General features: G+C 34.7%; 1 long non-coding RNA gene across 1 annotated transcript; it reads right to left on the bottom strand.

Annotated features, from left to right (window-relative positions):
• Positions 1-14975: 14975 nt before the first annotated feature.
• Positions 14976-20239, bottom strand: LOC137650491 (uncharacterized). The gene is made up of 2 exons (XR_011045964.1): positions 20184-20239; positions 14976-15255 (listed from the first exon to the last, which is right to left on the bottom strand). It is a non-coding gene; the product is annotated as an uncharacterized lncRNA (long non-coding RNA).
• Positions 20240-20444: the final 205 nt, after the last annotated feature.

Genomic DNA, 20444 nt, shown 5'->3' with positions numbered 1-20444 from the left:
TTTTTTGTATGGTTTAATCAATATATTATTGGAAAATTACTGTATTTAGCTACATATTTCGGTTTGATCTGGAAGACACATTGGATATATTTTTACTTTTTTATATGGTTAAAATTGTTGGTGGCAGTGAAGCAACTTGAATGAAGACTTAATTTGGACAACTTTTTGTCTCCCAACGTCGTGAGAGATTCATGAATTTTGTGATAAGTGTAAGAGAGTCATTGGGAAGGAGAGTCATTGAGAGACAAGAACAATTTTTTACTTGACTTACAATGATACAGATACAACCAATGAACAACTCAACAGAAAACTGTCCATTATTTTACATACTCAGAATTAATCATTTGTAATAACTCGTCTTACACACACCTAAATACATAGATATCATCCATCTGTATAAAAATATACACAATCATAGACAAGTATATACAATAATTTGTTTAGAAAAATCAGCATTCGCAAAGGTTTTTTTAAAATGAATAAATCAAGAATTCTTCCCTTGGTGTCTACAAGCTAGTTCAGATAGTTCTCATTATCACAGCCACGCCCACCAGTTACACTCTCTCTCTCTCTCTCTCTCTCTCTCTCTCTCTCTCTCTCTCTCTCTCTCTCTCTCTCTCTTATTTTAGTCATTTAACAAATACCCTGTTAATAAACTTAGTAGTTCCATATACTTAGGTCAAAACTATTTGATTTCGGTGTTGCTGTCAACATTGTCAATAAGGACTTTGTAATATCCTTAGCTTAGAGTGAAACTATCCTATCATTGATACCATTTGTCAGCCGTAGGGAGTTCCATTATCGATAAAATTACGAGATCTTGTTTTTTAAATAAATTCAAGACTATTTTTATACAAGGGCATTTCAGTTCTGAGGCAAAGTCAATCCAGTGCCTTATATGAATCACATTATGCTTTACATTCTATCAGATTCTCTCTTAATCTCATCTTTATACAGAAGTATATTAATGACATCCTTTTATAATTCAGGTTTTGATAAGTACCTCTCTCTCTCTCTCTCTCTCTCTCTCTCTCTCTCTCTCTCTCTCTCTCTCTCTCTCTCTCTCTCTCGTAGATATTTTAAAAGGGTCTTTACAGCATTTCTTTGGGCCTTAACTGCACTCATTTCTTAACCTCCTACTTTACACCCGTTTCTCATCCATGCCATGTCTCCCAAATTTCATAAATCCGATTTATCTCTCTCTCTCTCTCTCTCTCTCTCTCTCTCTCTCTCTCTCTCTCTCTCTCTCTCTCTCTCTCTCGTGTTTCATTGCTCTGTGAAAGCAAATCTAATTTCTATTCTTTGCAATGTAAATGATTAAGTTCTCTACCTTTTACTTAAACCATTATTTCTAACTTAAAGATCTTAGATACATAGCTCCCTCAACTGGCTAAATATGTAGACAGAAAATTGTTGATTGACTGTATTTGTTCTGTTTTAGAAATCTCAACCTCAAACGTCTATTCCACACTGAGACATATTCGGGTACACAGATTACGTATAAACCCTTTAATTAATCAAAATGACACTTTGATACAAAATCACAATTACTTAATCAGATGTGTAAAAGAATTTATATGAGGTTGTTTTAGGTGTGTAGGCTATAGCTTCAACCGTTTTGTGTATCATTATTGACTTCAGCTGTATGGATTTTTATGTTTTATATATAGGCAATGTTTTATTACCCATTCCTCGATGTTGTTCACATTAACTTGCTTTGCCACATTCGAATACATAAAGTATTCTGTTAGTTATTTGTCAGACACTTTATTATGGATCTCATAGTTCAGGAATTATCACTTTTACAATTTTCACTTTAAGAGTTCAGACAAGTCTCTCTCTCTCTCTCTCTCTCTCTCTCTCTCTCTCTCTCTCTCTCGCTTAACCCTTTTACCCCCACCATAAGGTTAAATTTCGAGCACATTTTGCTATATATTTTTTTTAAATTGCTCTAAAAGGCTTAATTTTTGTCCTAGAGAGGTCAGGTTGGTCTCATTCTTTTGGAAAATGCCTGAAGTTTCTCATAAAATTATCAAAAATATGTAAAAACATGTAATTAACAGTGTTTTGCAAAAACGTACCGGTACGTTCTTTGGGGGGTGAAAGGGTTAATATGTGTTTCGATTATGTGGATTTGACAATAAACGAACAATATGCGGTGTGAAATGCTGAATGCCTTTTGACTGAATGATAAAATGACTGTGGAGGTCCTGTAGAGAGTAGGGTTCCCCTCCTGTATAGGACCAGAAAAGCAGCCCTTAAAGTAAAGTAATCCGACCCAAGTCATATATATGGGATTATACCTCTTTGTACACAACCAATGCTTTGTTAGATTAAAGGATTTCTTCCCGGTCCTGTCACACATTGAAGCCTCCTACGGCCTGCAGTGTTGACAGACTTTTTTTTTTTCTTTTTTAATTCTTCGTATCTTTTCCCGTATCAAACCCATTTATTTGAGGAGGATTTTCTCATTCAGATAAAACATAATTAACTCCTCGATGCTGTGCAGATAAGAGTGGAATAGGTTAGAATATCTATTGTCTATATAATCTTGATAAGGAGAGAGAGAGAGAGAGAGAGAGAGAGAGAGAGAGAGAGAGAGAGAGAGAGAGAGAGAGAGAGAGCGAATGGTGCAAACAAGGTAAAAATTACTACGTTAAGGCTTTATCTTTTCAAGTACTATTTTTTTCAAGTACTGACCACACACCCATATGACTCTCTCTCTCTCTCTCTCTCTCTCTCTCTCTCTCTCTCTCTCTCTCTCTCTCTCTCTCCTCTCTCTCTCTCTCTCTCTCTAACTAAATATATGACGGCAGTAAGCATCTAATCCTTTGAAATATTTAGATATGTAGGGCTATAGGATCCGTAGATTGAAATCCCATATCTAAATTATTTATAGGTTTAGATTAAGCAAGCCTTATGTCAGTACACGCACCTTCGCCGAAGTATTTTGTGGAATAAGAGGTTTAATTTAAATCTCGAGGGAATGAAAATCGGTTTATACTGAACCAGGAAATGGCTGTGAAAGAGAAGCATAAGTCGAAACACTGTTTTTTAGTTTTGGGAGCAAATTATTCTTTGGGAAAAACCCTCATTGAAATTTTGTATTCATCATCTCATTCTACGCCTATTGACACAAAGTTCCTCTGTTAGATTTCGCCAGTTGTCTCTATGTTGATCTTTTAATTCAATACTTCTCCATTCACCACCATCTACTTCGTGCTTCATAGTCCTCAACCATGTAGGCCTGGGTCTTTCAACTCTTCCACAAGGTACTAATTTGTATTAAACTACAACATTTTTTTTTATTTATATTCCATTAACGCACAGTCGTTATCACCTTGTTAGTTAAAGACTAAGCTCTTACCGTAAGTAGGTTGGGGGGAGGGTTTGTGTTTCGACCAACCAGACAAAAGTGGTTTCCAGCATATTTGCTCTTCGTTGTCAGTGAATTGAAAATAATTCAATTTTTAAAAGGTGAAGCCTTTTTTAGTTTTAGATAAATACGTCACCAGTGAGTTGAAAATAATCAATTCAGTTTTTAAAAGCTGAAGCCTTATTTAGTTAAAAATAAATACATCACCAGTGAATTAGAAATAGTTTTTAAAAGCTGTAACCTTATTTAGTGGTAAATAAAGACATCACCATTCTTCGTGATAAGATAATATTGTTAGCATGTATTAGATATTAAAGTACTAAATGATGGTTAGTTTTACGTGGAAATTTCTGGTGACAATATTATTTTACTTTGACGGCTGTTTTTTCCGGTCCTACTCTCTACAGGACCTCCACTGGCATTTTATCTTGTTCGTTCAGTTGAAGTAGTTGTACAGTCGACATTCTTCACCAATTGATATGATTCCAATAACTCACTGAATGCTAAAGCATCAGGATTTGATGCGTCATCCATCCAAAGATTGAGTTCTCCACAAATGACCAATTCATTTTTCTCCATGATAATCTTCTCAATGAGTTCACTAAATTTTCAAAGATGATACTGGCATTTGTTCTCGGAGCTTTGTAAACTGTTACAATGGATATATTTTATCTTTTTTTTTTCTTTTTTTTTTGTAAAGTTTGTTTCTATATTCAAAGCTTGTTAAACTAGTGTTTTTTAACATTTTGAGATTTGAGTAACTTTTATAAATGATGAGCCCATAACCCCCACCAGACATACCCCCTCTCGGAAAATGAAAGTTGTGTGAGGGGGGGGTGGGGGTGTCATTTAAGTGATCTTAGCCTTGTCAAAGTTATTTAACCATGTTTCAGATGATGATAGTATAATACAAAACTAGTTATTTGTGATCTGTATGATTGCATAAATCGTCAATACTGTCTTTTAATACATTGTGGACTTCAGCAACTTAAATCAAATGCGTGACTATAACTCTTTAACTAGTTTAAATTTTTGTCGATATTATGGTCATGGTAAATGGTAATTTTTTTAGAAAATTTTTCTATTTGTTATCAAGGTATTTTCTATGCAAGGGAATATATTGTTTTAATTGATCTACATTAATCAATAACAAAAATATATATATTTTCTGTGATGACCGATTTGGTAACGTCCGTGACTGGTGAACGCCAGACTGGGGTGTGAGTCCCGCTCAAACTCGTTAGTTCCTTTGGTCGCTGCAACCTCACCATCCTTGTGAGCTAAGGAAGGGGGTTTTGGGGGAGCCTATAGTTCTATCTGTTGAGTCATCGGCAGCCATTTCTGGCCCTCCTTGGTCCCAGCTTGGGTGGAGAAGGGGCTTGGGCTTTGATTATTTGTGTAAATGGCCAGTCCCTAAGGCATTCTCTTGCTTGCTTTGTCAATGTCCCTTGCCTCCGTCATTCATGAGCGGCCTTTAAACCTTTAAGGGTAGTGATAAAGGATCAATGTTTCCATAGAGTTTTAACCCTGAAAGACTTAATTCATATATGTTATAATTTTAATACCACTGCGTGCAAATTTGACAGTGTACATAAACAGGGGTACTTAATATACTTAATATTGAATATTCACATTTGACAATGTGTTACAAAACGACTCAATTGTTCGTATTTAAGCATTACTGCTTAATGGTTAGAAATCTCTTGCTTGAGGGTACACTCGGGCACACTTTTCTATCTTGTTTCTCTTATTGTTATTTTGAAATTTTTATCCTCTTGTTATTATCAAGTTTTTTAGTTTATATATGAAAGATTTATTCTAGATATTATTGTTCTTAAACCTGTCTTGTAGTTTTTCCTTGTTTCCTTTCCTCACTGAGCTATTTTCCCCGTTGGAGCCCTTGGGCTTATAGCATCCCACTTTTCCAACTAGGGTTGTAGCTTAGCAAGTAATACATATGTGAACTTAAGACCGGGGAAACTCTCATAATAATGAATACAAGGTTGAATGACATAGATTTCAAAGAAAATTAAAAATAAGGAATGAGACTGATATGTTTTGTGATGTGTAGCGAGACAGATGATACATCAGAGCATTTGTTTAGCTGTAGAGAATTACGAAAATAAGTAGCAGTTAGAAGGCTTAAAGGCCACTCATGAATGGCAGATGCAATGGACAGTGACGTCCTATCAAGCAGGACAATGCCCTAGAGACCGACCATATGATCAGCGCCCAAGCCCCCTCTACATCCAAGCTAGGACCAAGGAAGGCCAGGCAATGGCTGCTGATAACTCAGCTAGACCCATAGGCTCCCCCAAACCCCACATCCTTAGGTCACAAGGATGATGAGGTTGCAGGGACCAAAGGAACTAACGAGTTTGAGCGGGGCTTGAACCCCAGTCTAGCAATCACCAGGCAAGGTCGTTACCAATAGAATTAAGGACCAAAGAAGTTGTCAGATATATTGGACAATCTGTAGAAGTCAATCTATAACGAAATTTCTAGAGATTCCATCGCCTTGCACCTTGTGACTCCAGTCACTGTTGTGGATTGAGCAACGAGGAACATAGAACTTGGTTGTTGTTGTTGTAGTAGCCTTTATAAGTTGTGTGGTAATTCAAAATTAACATTGTCATTTTGGGGAAAGTGAATTTCCTAACGCATTTGTTTTCAATTTTTTTCTTTTTGGTAATCAGTTAATTACTTATGCTGTAACAACTTCTCTCTCTCTCTCTCTTTGTTTTTACTACAATTGTAATTTATATTGAAAGCTTAAATGTAGTGATAGAATAAAGTATAAGAATATTAATGTATTTCCTTTCTTCAGGGGTTGAACATCCTAGTCGAGGAGTTCCTGGTTCCTGGTTCCTTATTGCTCACTCCGCAAAATAAGTTTGCGGGCACTCTATCTCTTTATAGATAGGTGCAAAGCTTCTAAGCTTATTCTTATTATTGTTATTAAGTTTATATCATCTGTGCCTTAAATAAATTAATATCATAATGAGGTTCACAATCTTTACTTTTATTCCCTTATACTTTGAAATTGGATACGATAACACCTTGCTATCATCAGTTTTGGCAACCTGTTGTGGTAATCAGTTTGGGCTTCCTATACTCTTCTTTTATATTCATTGCCCTATCTATAAATGTAGCCAGATCCCTGCTAGGATTTTTTAGCATACCTAAACTTATTTCTACATTCTTTAGCTGTTCTAACTTTGGGCATAAAAATAAATGTTCGGTGGTGTCTTCTTCCTCTTTGCATAGATCACACAAATTGTCATCATATTTTCCCCTGAAATTTGCTTTTAAGTTGAGCATATTTAATCTTGCTTTCATCACAAGGGATGCCTTATCCAGATACATTTCTTTGATATAAGGCATAGGGCCATTTCCTTTAATAAATCTTAATTTTTTCATTATTTTCTTTTTTTCTTCAATAGTTTCTTCTATTTTTTCTATAATTCTTTTCTTGATTTCTTTTTTCAGGGTCCTTTTCCCCCAACTTCTTATTTCTTCCACTTCCATCCCATATTTACTGCAGATTTCTTCTACGCTCTTGCTCCAGCACTTCCCATACGGGTTCTTCAACTGATCCTCAATTATCTCTCTTACTAGTCTTTTTTCCTCGGAGTTTATGATGTTATGGAAGAGCATTAACTTCTTATATTCTATTCTGCAGGACACCGGCCATATTCCTGTTTCTGCAAGTATGCCCCAATATGGAGTACTCGCAGGTAGTTCATACATATTTCTTATTATCTTGTATTGGAGGTTTTCTAGATCTTTCATATCTTTGTCCCTAATTACACTCCAGGTCTCCACGTTGGCAAATATTGTTGGTACAACTACTGTTTCATATATTTTCTTTCTGACTTCCAATGCCATCTTTCCAACTTTTCTCGTATCCCCATATTTTCTTATTTCTTGGGTCATATATGCAACCCTCTGGGTTTTTTTACTGATACTCAATTCTTTGTTTCCCTTCTCTGTATACCATTCACCCAGATACTTATATTCCTTAACTAAACTTACTTTTCCGTTCTTCACTTTTGTTTCAATCTCCACCTCTTTCTCTTTCTTTCTTTTGTTAATTCTTAATACACCCGATTTTTTGGGGTTGGTGTTTATAGTGAATTTCTTTAGGGTCTCTAGGCTATGACAGTTACTTATGGCACTTTCGATACCATCTTTCCTTCCTGAGGGAAACATTATATCATCTACATATACAAGTGATTCAATTTCAATATTTCTTATCAATGTGATATTTTTTCTGCTAATGCTATTAACTTTGTCAGTTGCTATACTGCATAGCTTGGGTCCATATATAGTTCCTTGTCTAACATTTCCTTCAATCGTTATATCTTCTGTTGTACCTGCTGGGCAGTTGATGGCTGCTCTACCTTTTTCATTCATTTTTTTAACTATCAATGCTTCTTTCCATCCTATCATTTTTCCCATTTCTTTTATGCAGTCCTTTAGATCTAGCTTATCAAAGCACTTATACGCATCACAGAACCATACGTATGTCGACCCTCCCATCTCTTCTTTGAATCTGTCCTTATATTTTTTCATCCTTATTTTCTCGTATATTTTACTAATTATGCTTGTAATAAATAAGCCTCTTTTATTTTCTAGTTCCATTTTATTTCCCTTTTTGTGGATTGAAAGTATCCACATCTCTTCCCACTCTTTAGGGATACATATGCTTTCATCAATTTCTGTGAGTATCAGCTTCAGGCTTTCTATTATCTCATTCCCCATCATTTTAATCATAACATTGTTCAATCCTTGCCTGTCCATTGTGTATTTGTCTTTCAGGCTTTTTATGATGGCTTCTACTTCTTGATATGTTATTTTTTCTTCCTTGCTGGATCTCACTCTGTCACTTCCTGACAGCCATTTATCAAACATGTTGTTGATTTCTTCTGCCAGGGTCTCTTCTTCACTTAGGGGATTTTCTAGCTTAAATAAATCACTGTAGAATTTCTCATATTCTTTCTTTATTTCTTCAATATCCTCTATTATTTCTCTATCCTTTCCTCTGATTGCTGTACATTTACTGGCATTTTTTCCATCCACTTTCTTCTTGAATTCCCAGAAGGCTGTGCTGTTCATACCTCCTTTTGCTTTGATTTCTTCTACTTGCTTGATTATTCTTAAACCTTCCTCTTTTTGTTTTTCTTCTTGTATGTATAGGTCAACAAGGCTCTCCTGTACTTTCATTCTTCTCTTGACCTCATTGTTTTCCTTTCCAACATTAATACAATTCTTTTTTAAGGTTCTTTTAAGTTTAATTAATTTCCTTAATTCCTTGGACCTCTTGTTTTTTCTGTTTGTCTCTTTTACACTACATTTTCTTAATATTTCTTGCACTTTTTTTTGCCATTTTGAATATTTTATTCTTATATTAGCTTTTTCTTTGGCAATCTTTATGAGTTCCTTTTTATCTTTGTGGACTTTTAGATGGTTCCAGACTATTTTATATCTTACCTTTCTTTCTTTCTTGTTTAGGGTCAACCAATTCATTTCGAGTAGGATGGCACAGTGATCAGAATACATCATTTCTTTTGATATTCTGTAGGGTGTTATCAATTTCTCTTCGTCAATTACCATGCTCCTAATGCCTTCTTCGTCTTCTTCTCTAACTAGAGCATAATCTATCACTGATTTCTTCTCTTTTTCAATTCTCGTCCAAGTCCCTCTGCATTTCGAGTTGCTATTTGCAATTATCATGTTGGACTCCTCTGCTAAATCTCTTAACATTTTGCCTGATTTTGTAGATGAGATTCTACTGGACCGCAGCTAAAGATCACAAGACTAAACGTTTACAACGCTTCCAGTATACACAAAACATTGGAAGGTCTTTCCCCAGACAGCTTCTACAACCTTTATAACGCTTCCAGAAGGCTAAAATCACAGGCTGGTAATTACGGTTAAGTGGTTAACTAGATAAGATACTGGTAGTTTTCAAGTGTATGTGAACATTAAATTCGAAATGTTCTGGTTTTGTTTTAGGTTATTGAAGTATCATTTAGTCTTTAGGTAACTTTTTAACAAACAAAAAATCGTGTTGAAATTCCTCCTTATAGTCCCTTTACAATGCATATTACGTATGGTTAGTCTTAAATTTTAGTATTTCTTAATTCTCATCCATATTCTGTGCTCTTTCTACTAATACGATACATTTGCTTGTGGTGTAAAAAAATTTATTTCAACTTTCTGGGTGGAGTTTTAGCAGAAACAAAATCGGATTATATCTAAGGACACTCCAAAATCAAACCATTGCTCTCTAGTTTGGGTAGTACCATAGCCTCTGTACCATGGTCATCCACTGTCTTGGGTTAGAGTTCCCTTGCTTGAGGGTACATTCGGGCACATTATTCTATCTTATTTCTCTTCTTTTTTTTATTTTTATAGGAAATATTTATTTTAATGTTAGTTTTTAAAATATTCTCTTTTTCCTTGTTTCCTTTCCTCACTGGGCTATTTTCCCTGTGGGAGCCCCTGGCGTATAGCATCCTGCTTTTCCAACTAGGGTTGTAGCTTGGCAAGTAATAACAATAATAATAACAATAATAATCTCTGTAACGGTTGCTGATATTACAAAAACATTATAGGAATCAAAATGTGTGTAAAATGATATTGTCGATATTTTTCTTTGGTGTTTTTCATTAGTATACGTTGCTGAATCATTTCGTGTTAACTGGAGACTTTTAAATGTGTGTAAAACACAAATTTTATTTGATTGACTTTGGTAGAAGTTGTCATTAAGGTTGGTTAGCATAGATACCAACGTATAATACTATTTTACTATTACTAGCTAAGCTACAACCCTAGTTTGAAAAGTAGGGTGTAATAAGCCCAAGGGGTCCAATAGGGAAAAATAACCCAGTGAGGAAAGGAAATAAACTATATGAGAAGTAATGCAACAATTTTAAGAACAGTAACATTAGAATAATCTTTCATATAAAAAGTAAAAGGAGACTTATGTCAGACTGTTCAACATTAATGCAGATTTGGACAGGGAAAAATAGCCCAGTGAGGAAAGGAAATAAGTAAACTATATAAGAAGTAATGAAAAATAGATAAAATATTTCAAGAACAGTAACAACATTAAAATAGATTTTTCATATATAAAGTAAAAGGAGATTTATGTCAGGCTGTTCAACATTAATGCAGATTTGGACAGGGAAAAATAGCCCAGTGAGGAAAGGAAATAAGTAAACTATATAAGAAGTAATGAAAAATTAAGATAAAATATTTTAAGAACAGTAACAACATTAAAATAGATTTTTCATATATAAAGTAAAAGGAGATTTATGTCAGGCTGTTCAACATCAATGCAGATTTGGACAGGGAAAAATAGCCCAGTGAGGAAAGGAAATAAGTAAACTATATAAGAAGTAATGAAAAATTAAGATAAAATATTTTAAGAACAGTAACAACATTAAAATAGATTTTTCATATATAAAGTAAAAGGAGATTTATGTCAGGCTGTTCAACATTAATACAGATTTGGTGTCTATAAGTATTTATAAGCTGGTTTAATTATATTTAATTACTATAAACTAGAAGACTGAGGCATTATCTACTGAATGGACTAAACATAGAAGACACCAAAGTAGACATTTTCGGGGGTCGCTTATATCAGTTTTCTTTTTCTCCTCAAATTGACCTAAATTCAACTAGAAAATTAATTAAACGTATTTCATCTTGTTTCAAATATAATTTTACGGACCTTTTGATTTCTGTGATATTATATAGCATCATCAGTTACAGATTTAACACTATTTTGTTTCTACTAAAAATTCCCCGAAAAAGTCAATAAGCTTTTACATATGGTTGATAAAACTCCAATCAACTGTACATCTGACTTGTCCACCACATAAATCTGTATGGTTTGAGGTTTTAACTACTTGTAAATCAATATGGCATTTAGTGTCTTCATTTTGGCACTGTTTTTAGTGTGACTCGTGATCATCATCTTTGTCTGCTTCTTTTCCCACTTTTATGTGGGGTCGGATGTTTCTGGACAGCGTTCTCCATCTCTCCACTGGCCATATTGGTTTTGGCTAATTTTTCATGGCCGGATGCCTTTCCTGCCGCCAACCCTCCCCATTTACCCGCCCCCCCCCTCAGTGGTGTCTTGATAGGATACCAATATATATCGAAATCTTCCTATAGTTTTCAATGTTTGTTTCGGTATTCTTTGATAGGCCTCTCTAATTCCACTAACTTTGTAGCAGATCTGCACTAGGATTTTGTTCATCTGATGTTGGAGATCACTTGCTTGAGGGCACACTCGGGCACACTCTTCTATCTTATTTGTCTTCCACTTGTTTTAATGTTTTATAGTTTATATAGGAAATATTTATTTGAATGCTGTTACTGTTGTTCAAAAATTTGAATTTTCCTGATTCCTTTCGTCACTGGGCTATTTTCCCTGTTGGAACCCCCGGGCTTATAGCATCGCGCTTTTCCAAATAGGGATATAGAGTAGAAAGTAATAATAATAGGGTATTAGGGTGCTAGGTTCGCGTTAAGTTTTATGTATTTCATTTCGTTAACCTCCAATATGGTATAGTTGATGACTGCGCTCATGATTCAGTACTTAATTGTTTACTTGTTTTGGGTTTAAATCCAACCCTCCACTGAAGTCGAGTGAACTACTACTCGGGCGGGTCCATATTAATTATCTAACGAAACATTTTCATTATAACTTATACAATTCCTTGATTGTAGCATCTTCCAAATCATATGATCTTGTGAAAAGTAATGTCTTTAGTTCCCTTTTAAATTCAGTTGCTCCCTTTCGGTCCTTCATTTCAGTTGGCAGTTTATTATAATGTCTAGGCGCACAGTAGCTAAAAGCCCTTTCACCAAATTTACTACTTGTTCTTGGTTCCGATAGCCTATGTTTGTCACTCATGTGCCTTGTGTTAACAGTTGTTTCTAGTTCTAGTTTATTCAGGCATTCTTTTAGATATTTTGGTTCATTTTGGTTCAGTATCTTAAACGTTAGTAAGAGTAGCTTGTATTCAATTCTCGTTTTTACCGGTAGCCAGTGTAATTTAATTAGTGCAGGGGTAACTCTTTCCCTATTGTGTAGTCCTTTTATTAATCTAGCGGCTCTGTTTTGTACACTCTGAATTTTCTTCAGCTGATAATTTGGTAAGCCATAGAACAGAGAGTTGCAGTAATCAATTCTTGAAAATATGTGGTGATTAATGAGTATGGCCATAGATTTTTCATCTAAGTATTTACTGCAACCCTTTCAGTTCTATGCTCTACTAAATACGATTTGTCTTATATTGCACATTGACTAGCAATGTTTAGTGGTTTTTAAGCAATTAGTTTGTAACCTTATATTTTATTATACATTTACTAGACTGAATTTTTGTTTATTAAAATTGACTGCTGATAGAATTTTTTTTTATTATTTTGCTTTGGGCCCTGTATCTTTTCTCTCAAATTGTGTCGTTGATAACGGTACTATTATTTTGAAGAATTGGGTCGTTAATTGTTACCATTTATATTATTCAGGAGGATACAGCGGAAAAGTTTGATGCACTTTGCTAACCCTATTACAATTGAACTTCAGTTGCATGGTGTGGTACAATTTTGTAACTATTTGTAAGTCTACCCCTAAGTTAAAACCATGTTCTTCGTTACACAGGATGTGATGGAATGGCGCCGATGAAGCAGAAAGGTACGGCCTACGTGTGGGAGACGGACCAAGGCGCCCCCCCCCCCCCCTCCCCCGGTATATGTATGTTTTAAGGGAAAATGAGGCCCCCTCAGTGGTATCTTGATAGGATACCAATATATATCGAAATCTTCCTATACTTTTCAATGTTTTTTTCGGTATTCTTTGATAGGCCTCTCTAATTCCACTAACTTTGTAGCAGATCTTCACTAGGATTTTGTTCATCTGATGTTGGAGTTCTCTTGCTTGAGGGCACACTCGGGCACACTGTTCTATCTTATTTGTTTTCCAGTTGTTTTAATGTTTTATAGTTTATATAGGAAATATTTATTTGAATGCTGTTACTGTTCTTCAAAAATTTGAATTTTCCAGATTCCTTTCGTCACTGGGCTATTTTCCCTGTTGGAACCCCCGGGCTTATAGCATCGTGCTTTTCCAAATAGGGATATAGCGTAGAAAGTAATAATAATTGGGTATTAGGGTGCTAGGTTCGTGTTAAGTTTTATGTATTTCATTTCGTTAATCTCCAATATGGTATAGTTGATGACTGCGCTCATGATTCAGTACTTGTTTCCTTGTTTTGGGTTTAAATCCAACCCTCCACTGAAGTCGAGTGAACTACTCGGGCGGGTCCATATTAATCATCTAACGAAACATTTTCATTATAACTTAAACAATTCTTTGATTGTAGCATCTTCCAAATCATATGATCTTGTGAAAAGTAATGTCTTTAATTTCTTAAATTCAATTGCTCCCTTTAGGTCCTTCATTTCAGTTGGCAGTTTATTATAATGTCTAGGCGCACAGTAGCTAAAAGCCCTTTCACCTAATTTACTATTTGGTCTTGGTTCCGATAGCCTATGTTTGTCACTCATGTGTCTTGTGTTAACATTTGTTTCTAGTTCTAGTTTATTCAGGCATTCTTTTAGATATTTTGGTTCATTTTGATTCAGTATCTTAAACGTTAGTAAGAGTAACTTGTATTCAATTCTCGCTTTTACCGGTAGCCAGTGTAATTTAATTAGTGCAGGGGTAACTCTTTCCCTATAGTGTAGTCCTTTTATTAATCTAGCGGCTCTGTTTTGTACTCTCTGAATTTCCTTCAGCTGATAATTTGGTAAGCCATAGAACAGTGAGTTGCAGTAATCAATTCTTGAAAATATGTGGTGATTAATGAGTATGGCCATAGATTTTTCATCTAAGTATTTACTGCAACCCTTTCAGTTCTATGCTCTACTAAATACGATTTGTCTTATATTGCACATTGACTAGCAATGTTTAGTGGTTTTTAAGCAATTAGTTTGTAACCTTATATTTTATTATACATTTACTAGACTGAATTTTTGTTTATTAAAATTGACTGCTGATAGAATTTTTTTTTATTATTTTGCTTTGGGCCCTGTATCTTTTCTCTCAAATTGTGTCGTTGATAACGGTACTATTATTTTGAAGAATTGGGTCGTTAATTGTTACCATTTATATTATTCAGGAGGATACAGCGGAAAAGTTTGATGCACTTTGCTAACCCTATTACAATTGAACTTTTGTTGCATGGTGTGGTACAATTTTGTTACTATTTGTAAGTGTACCCCTAAGGTAAAACCATGTTCTTCTTTACACAGGATGTGATGGAATTGCGCCGATGAAGCAGAAAGGTACGGCCTACGTGTGGGAGAGATCAGCTACCAGAACGGACCAAGGCCCCCCCCCCCCCCGGGTATATATGTTTTAAGGGAAAAAGAAGCCTATCTCCAAAAATTGAAAATTAAACAACGTATATGGCAACTTCTGGGCTACTTGCCTACATTTCTGATCTAACACTACCATTGTACACTGTTCAATGACTAACTACAAATGTTTCGTGGTGTGTGTAAATAAAATTCATCATACTGATTTTTATATTTTCTTTATTCTTTCATATTGATATTACATTTTGTTATTTATTACGAGCAGGTGGAGCCCCCCCAAAAATACGAGCAGGTGGAGGAGCAAAAAAAAAAAAATAAAAATCAATATTTTCTACATTTATCCATCCAGATGAAAAGTGAGTTTGCCCTGGATTTACCAGCTACTTAATTTTTTGTTTCTTGGTCGTCCGGGATCCCTCCTCTTAGCTCTCCTCTCTACGCAGTGTTTTGCTGCTGTTGTGCACAACTCATGCTCAGATAACCTGCAAAATTTAATATGGTTTGTGAAAAATGAATGGCATTTAACGAAAAATGATCAATTTGATAGGGACTTGGTCAAAACGTGAATTTCAAAAAGTGAATTATCGAAAAATGATCAATTTGATTTTGAATTATCGAAAAATGATCAATTTGATAGGGACTTGGTCAAAAAGTGAATTATCGAAAAATGATCAATTTGATAGGGACTTGGTCAAAAAGTGAATTATCGAAAAATGATCAATTTGATAGGGACTTGGTCAAAAAGTGAATTATCGAAAAATGATCAATTTGATAGGGACTTGGTCAAAAAGTGAATTATCGAAAAATGATCAATTTGATAGGGACTTGGTCAAAAAGTGAATTATCGAAAAATGATCAATTTGATAGGGACTTGGTCAAAAAGTGAATTATAAGATATTGAGCAATCAAAAAATGAAAAGAGCAACAGACTGTCAAAAAATTAAATTGAGGCGTTTTCTATATTTGTTTTATAAAGATAAATTCTCCCTGTTAAAAAGACTTCTGCAAATAATTATGATATCGCGTCTTCTATATTGTATTAGCAATGAATGTTCTATTTACACATGTTAACTGATAAAAGTTTTTAAAAGTAAACTTTCTCGAAGTTTTTGAACTTAAATGTTGATCAGTTAACGTGTGTAAATAGAAGTTTAAAAACTTAGAGAAAGTTTACTTTTAAAAAGTTTATCAGTTAACATGTGTAACTAGAACATCGTTACAAACATAGTTTAAAGTATGCGATATTATATTATTTACAGTAGTCTTACCAGGGACAAAAATGTTTTATATAAAACCAAGATAAGAACAAATAAGTATTAGTATTACAACCTAGATAGGTATTACAACAAAGATAAGAGCAAATAAATATTACAGCTGTTCTTAAGAACAGCTGTAATATTTATTTGTTCTTATCTTTGTTGTAATACCTAAGTATTATAACCAAGATAAGGACAAATGAGTATTACAGGTTAAATTCAATAAAAACCACAAATGAAACTGAGAACCTCAACATGAAAAGCAAAAGAATTATAAAGTAATAAGCCTACAAAACACAATCAAAATGGTTTACACAAAAAACCTAACGAAAAAAATAATTCATGACTCGAGAAGGCAAAAGAGGCTGGGAGTATTAAATCCAAGGAAAACAAAAAAAAATAGGTGAGTTAAAGATATAAGAGGAGGGAGACGTGAAAGAAAGAGGACATTACCGATTGAAGAAGATAAAAGCAGATTCGAAATTCACGCAAGGGAGAAAGTGGTATTACAAAATAACAAAGACATGTCACAAAAAATGCCAGGAGAGACATAATGCTATAAAAAATATAGACATAAGGTCATATTAAAATGCTAAATATTGACGACAAAACAATGATAAGGCGAAAAATAAAAACAAAAAGTTGTATTCGACGCAAGCAGAGAAAGAAAATATCTTTTTTATATGCTGATAAGGACAGAGAGAGAGAGAGAGAGAACGTTGTAAACAAAGTTAAAATTTACCACGTTAAGGCTCGCTCGCTCGCTCTCTCTCTCTCTCTCTCTCTCTCTCTCTCTCTCTCTCTCTCTCTCTCTCTCTCTCTCTCTCTTTGTCCTTATCAACATGATATAAAAGAGAGAGCCTTAACGTGGTAAATTTTAACTGTTTACAGCATATTCTCTCTCTCTCTCTCTCTCTCTCTCTCTCTCTCTCTCTCTCTCTCTCTCTCTGTCTGTCTGTCTCTGTCTGTCTCTGTCTGTCTCTCTCTGTCTCTCTCTCTCTCTCTCTCTCTCTCTCTCTCTCTCTCTCTCTCTCCTTATCAACATTATATAGACAATAAAAATTCTAACCTATTCCACTGTTATCAGCACAGCATCGAAGAGTTAATTATGTTTTATCTGAATGAGAAAATCCTCAAATAAATGGGTTTGACACGGGGAAGGATCTGAAGACATAAAAAAGTCAGTCAACACTGCAGGCCGTAGGAGGCTTCAATGTGTGACAGGACCGGGAAGAAATCCTTTAAACTAACAAAGCATTGGTTGTGTACAAAGAGGTATAATCCCATATATATGACTTGGGTCGGATTACTTTACTTTAAAGGCTGCTTTTCTGGTCTTTTATACTGCAAGGGAACCCTACTCTCTACCGGACCTTCACAGTCATTTTATCGCATACATTTAAAGGCATTTAGCATTTCACGCCGCATATTGTTCGTTTATTGTCAAATCCACATAATCGAAACACTTATTAAGCAAGAAAGCAGAGAGAGAGAGAGAGAGAGAGAGAGAGAGAGAGAGAGAGAGAGAGAGAGAGAGAGAGAGAGAGAGACTTGTCTGAACTCTTAAAGTGAAAATTGTAAAAGTGATAATTCCTGAACTATAAGATCCACAATTAAGTGTCTGACAGATAACTAATAGAATACTTTATGTATTCGAATGTGGCAGAGCAAGTTAATGTGAACAACATCGAGGAATGGGTAATAAAACATTGGCCATATATAAAATATCAAAATCCATACAGCTAAAGTCAATAATGATACACAAAACGGTTGAAGCTATAGCCTACACACCTAAAACAACCTCATATACATTCTTTTACACATCTGATTAAGTCATTGTGATTTTGTATCAAAAGTGTCATTTCGACTAATTAAACATTTTTATACGTAATCTGTGTACCCGAATATATGTGTTTGGAATAGACGTTTGAGGTTGACGATAATTTAAAAACAAGACTACTACTCTCAATCAATCATTTCTAACTACATATTTAGGTAGTTGAGGGAACTATATATCTCTAAAATCTTTAAGTTCGAAATAATGGTTTAAGTAAAAGGTAAAGAACTTAACCATTTACACTGCAAAGAATAGAAATTAGATTTGCTTTACAGAGCAATGAAACGAGAGAGAGAGAGAGAGAGAGAGAGAGAGAGAGAGAGAGAGAGAGAGAGAGAGAGAGAGAGAGAGAGAGAGAGATCGGATTTATGAAATTTGGGAGACATGGCTTGGATGAGAAACGGATGTAAAGTAGGCGGTTAAGAAATGAGTTCAATTAAGGTCCAAAGAGATGCTGTAAAGACCCTTTTAAAATATCAACAGTGCACGAGCTTGCGGTGCACTTACTTTATTGAGAGAGAGAGAGAGAGAGAGAGAGAGAGAGAGAGAGAGAGAGAGAGAGAGGTGTCAAAACCGAATGATAAAAGGATGTCATTAATATACTTCTACACAAAGATGGTATTAAGAGAGAATCAGATAGAACAAGCCTTATATGTGACTCATGTACGTCACTGGATTGGCTTGGCCTCAGAACTGAAGTGCTCTTGTAAAAAAAAAAAAAAAAAAAGTCATGAATTTATTTAAAAACAAGATCTCGTAATTTTACCGACAATGGATCTCCCTACGGCTGACAAATGGTATCAATGATACAATAGTTTCCCTCTAAGCTAAGGATATTACAAAGTCCTTATTGACAATGTTGACAGCAACACCGAAATCAAACAGTTCTGACCTAAGTATATGGAACTACTGAGTTTACTAACAGGGTATTTGTTAAATGACTGAAAGAGAGAGAGAGAGAGAGAGAGAGAGAGAGAGAGAGAGAGAGAGAGGGGGAGAGAGAGAGAGAGAGAGAGAGAGAGAGTAACTGGTGGGCGTGGCTGTGATAATGAGAACTATCTGAACTAGCTTGTAGACACCAAGGGAAGAATTCATAATTTATTCATTTAACTCAAAAAAAAATTCAAAGCTTTGCGAATGCTGCAATTTCTAAACAAATAATTGTATATACTTGTCAGTGATTGTGTATATTTATATACAGATGGAGGATATCTATGTATTTAGGTGTGTGTAAGACGAGTTATTACAAATTATTAATTTTGAGTATGTAAAATAATGGACAGTTTACTGTTGAGTTGTTCATTGGTTGTATCTATATTATTGTAAGTCAAGTAAAAAATTGTTCTTATGTCACAATGACTCTCCTTCCCAATGACTCTCTTACACCTATCACATAAAATTCATGAATCCCTCTTACGATTTCGAGAGACAAAAAGGTGTACAAATTAAGTCTTCTTTCAAGTTACTTCACTGCCTCCAACAATTTTAATCGTATGAAAAAAACGTGAAAAATATCCCATGTGTCTCCCAGATCAATCCGAAATAAGTAGTAGCTAAATACAATAATTTTCCAGTAAGATATTGATTAAACCATACAAAAAAGAAAAGAAAAAAAAAAAGCTTTCTAATTTCATCAGCGTTTAAAAATGAATTTAATCCTAGGCCTAGGCACTGGTACTTTTTACTTTACTTTAAGGGCTGCTTATCTGGTCCCGAACAGCCGGGGAACCCTATTCTCTACAGGACCTCCACGGTCGTTTTATGATGTTTATTCGAGAGTATCTAACATTTCACAATGCGTATTGTTCGCTTACTGTTTGATCATCACTGTGAAAACACTCGCCAAAAAAATAGAATAAAAAGATAGAAAAAAAGGTCTTGTGTTTCCTATTGAAAGCCTTAACATCTTCAATTATTCGAATGTCTCGTGGGAGCCTATTGTATATTCTCGGGGCCGCATATTTAAAAGGCTCTAGAGAGTCTAGAGCCTACAGTAGACATGTATCTATGTTCTATTAGTTTGGTAGGCTAATGTCTCAGTTTCTCCCTTTAACAACAACTACTATTAAAAGTAGCCTAAGTATCGTTCTTAACTTGCAACTCAAAGCCACATTGCAACAGCATCGTATTGCTGATTGTTAGTACAAAAATGATGGTTAAAAAATCTTCAATAACCTTTCACATCAAATCTCCTGCACAAATTAAAGTTTTTTTTTTTTTGTAAGAAAATCGCTGGTTATTCAAATTTATACCGTTGAAAGTAATGAAAATTCGAGAAAAGCTCCAGACAAAATAACCATGAAAAGTAATTTCTTACCTCCATTGTTTACAAAAGCACTAGTTAAAAACACTCATTCTTCTTTTCAACAAGTTTCTTACTCAAATGACGAGTCCTTCACAGACGAAAAATACATCCCTAGACAATCCCTAGAATTTCCCTAAATCAGAAGTGATTTCCTATAGTATTTAACACAATTTAATCAGAAATGATTTGACATACTGTTGCATCTCCTATAACTTTAATATACCATGCATTTACTTTTGATAAATTCCTTTATGATACCACTAAAATTAAGAT

The sequence above is a fragment of the Palaemon carinicauda genome, chromosome 12 (genome assembly GCF_036898095.1).
Source record: "Palaemon carinicauda isolate YSFRI2023 chromosome 12, ASM3689809v2, whole genome shotgun sequence".
Lineage (NCBI taxonomy): Eukaryota > Metazoa > Arthropoda > Malacostraca > Decapoda > Palaemonidae > Palaemon > Palaemon carinicauda.
This window is presented reverse-complemented; position numbering and strand designations above follow the sequence as displayed.